Genomic DNA, 3,214 nt, shown 5'->3' with positions numbered 1-3,214 from the left:
TGCTCTCTTAGTTTGACTGAAGCCGCAAATCTGACAGATGCTCTGGACCCACCTATTCCTGTCAACAACTGTGTCAACCACCAGGTAAAAGGTGTGTTCATTGATAATGATATCAAACATAAACCTCTTTTGGAGCTCTTGTTTGTTGAACGTCAAGGCTACATCCAACTGCATACAGAAGTTTAGGTTGATGATCCCCTGGGGTTTCTTGCAGTGTTCATTCTTATAGTATTCTAGAACACCTGGGTCACCACACATCTTACCGCTCCACAGGATGAACCAGAATTTCTTCCAAGCATAGTGCCCCAACTTTTTCTCAGGAGGTGATTTCTCCAGCCAGCCTGTGCACACAACATCAGTTTCTTCTGACTGTAGCCCACAGTGGGCTCCAGTGGACAAGGGCTCAGGCTGCTGGGTGAGCTGGCTGCTGGTGGGTAGCTCTTGGAGGAGGGATTCCTCAGAGGCAGATTTCCCAGATTTCTTTAATAAATTTCTTGGCATTATCGCTTAATCCAGTGTTAAAATGAAATCTCACCAGTACCTTGTCTCTTTAAACTTTCTCTGTGTGATTGACTGTGATCTCTATTCTAACCCAACTCTCTTAGGAGTTGAGGTACCTATTTTCTAGTACCTTTTGCAATCCACCCTCACAACTCCTTACTTGCTTGCCAGCATACTGAGGGTGATCTCTCAGGGTCCCCTTTCGTTCCTGTTCTCAGTGGGACCTCAATTTGTGGCTGCTCTTGGCCACCACTAAGTCCTAGTATCAGGCAAAAGCCTTGAGATTTGGATGAACCACAAGATGCCTTGTACTGGTTCTGAGAGAATATTCCTCACTTTTATTTGAAGCAGCCTTGTATACAAACTTCCAAATTCTCAGGCCAAAGGGTTCACATCATGATCCTAGTGGGGAAAGGTTAGGAAAACAGGAGGTACCTGTGGTTATACTGGAAAACAACTCTTAGAGACCCTGTGGGGCCTGGTTCCCAACACCGAATGACTCATTAGATGGCCGAAGAATATTAGCAGGAACCAGGAGCACACAACACTCAGGAAACCAAATTGGGTCCCCTCCATCCTTTTGTGAAAACACAAACATAACCTAGGGCCCACACCAAAACTGGTTCTTGCCCTTTCCAAAAGCCTGAGGGAAGGTCTCTCCAATTGACCAAATGTCTTTTCTGTGCAGTGGACCGCCAAAGACAGTCTGCTGTGGCGTTTCAGGAATCATCCACAATTAAAATTTTAAGATAGAAAATAAGTGATAGACTTAGGGAAGACAAGGTCTCCCTCAAGGTCCCCCTTCTTTACTTTAACTAAATGGGCTTTAAAGTGTGGTGGGCATGTTCCACAATAGCCTGTCCTTGGGGGTTGTAAGGAATACCAGTTTTGGGGGAAATTTCAAAATCTTGACAAAATTGACTGAAACATCTGGTGACATAAGCAGGGCCATTATCAGTCTTAATTTGTTTTGGGACCCCAATGTAAGCAAAAGCCTGTAGATAGTGGCTTTTAACATCTTTTACCGGTTTACAGAATGGGCAGAGGCAAATATTAGTCTAGAAAAAGTATCTACAGAAATATAAACAAATTGCAATTTACCAAAGGATGGCACATCCTTCTGCCACAGGTGATTGGGCAACAGTCCTCGGGAATTAACTGCCAAGTGAGGCATTGCAAGAAATTCCACACAAAGAGGGCAATTTTTAACTATTTAAAAACCTTGTTCCTTGGTTATCCCAAGGTATGAAATCGTAAGAACCCTGCGCTGAGAAGAAAGCACTTATGTAAGGATTGTGCTCTAGTGAGGTCTTTGTGAAACTGCAATGATTTGGGTATACCTTTTGGCCATGTGATTTCTTTCACTGATAGGTCCTGGAAAATGAGTATGGGCCCTAAGATGTCCCACAAATACAGGTTCACTCTGTTGCTATAGCAGCCCCTGTATCTGTAACAAACTCTCTTGTACTCTGGAGACAGTGGCAAAATAGGCAGGCATCTCCAAGGGTTGGACAATTTGAGCTAGATATTGACTATAAGTATAGATGGTAATGCTTCCCTGAGGAAGAGTTGTAGAGCCAAGGCCAAGGTTAAAATTTTGGCCATTTGTGCAGAAGCTGCAGCAAATATGGCTATCTTAATGATAGGATAAGATACAACTATAGCTGTCCATTTTGAAGAACCCTCTGTGAAAACCATTCACCCCTTGGAAATAGGCTGAGACCATAATCTTTGGAAAAATCAAAGGATTCGTCTTAAAAAGGGAAACCAGATTATTGTATGGGTAATAATTATCAAAATCTCTCTGGGTAGCAGAGAGAAAAATGCCCAAATCCTAACTATGATTTTGTAGCCACTCTATTTGTTGACAGGATAAAGGTGTAACAACCTGATCTGGCTCCTTACCAAAAGTCTGCAAAGCAATCTTTTGCTCTTTAAATAGGTGTGCAATTATAGCTTGGGGACAGGATACCACTGATTTACATGGGGAGGCCTGAGAATGAACCCAAAGAATAGGACTCTCTTGCCAAAAAACTCCTGTAGGAGAATGAGCAGAACAAAACACTAATAATTTCAATGGCTGAACATAATCTATATAATTGAAATTTGCTCCTTCTAAGGCCTTTTCAATCAAATGAATGCACTTCCCTCCTCAAGTAGTGAGACTCGAGGAGAGTTGGGATCTGAATCACCTTGTAATATATTAAAGAGAAAGCCTTTTTGAACAGTCTAACAACACTTATGAAGGATGATAAACTCTAGGACATGCTAAATGTGAATCAAGGGAAGCCCATAAATCTGTGATTCCAAAGTCTTAGGTCTCAATGCAGCTTTAATTACTAATTAATTCACTCAGTGACTAGATGAAACAGAGCAGAGATGGATCAAAATCTTCACTATTTTGGGTCACACAATGCTCACAGCTAGTAAGAGAATTGGTGAGGAATCAACTGCATGCACCAAAACCCGGGAAGACAGTCTCAGGTCTTTAGTCTCTTCCACAGGCATTGCTAGTTGAAGTCCAAAAGCCAGGGAATACTGGCACTTAGAGAAAAGAGGTTTCCACTGTCATTTTAAAATAAGCATTTAAGATAAAAGCTGAAAGTTTGCACGAACAGAAAAAAAATAGAATTAGGTAAAGCTAAAACAAATGCTAGTAATTTAGTGTAATGTACAAAAATTACCACTTTTACTTGAGTATGCCTTAAGAAAA

Source organism: Cricetulus griseus, unplaced genomic scaffold, assembly GCF_003668045.3.
Source record: "Cricetulus griseus strain 17A/GY unplaced genomic scaffold, alternate assembly CriGri-PICRH-1.0 unplaced_scaffold_1, whole genome shotgun sequence".
Classification (NCBI taxonomy): Eukaryota; Metazoa; Chordata; class Mammalia; order Rodentia; family Cricetidae; genus Cricetulus; species Cricetulus griseus.
The sequence above is the reverse complement of the archived record's forward strand: the minus strand, read 5'-3'. Positions refer to the sequence as shown.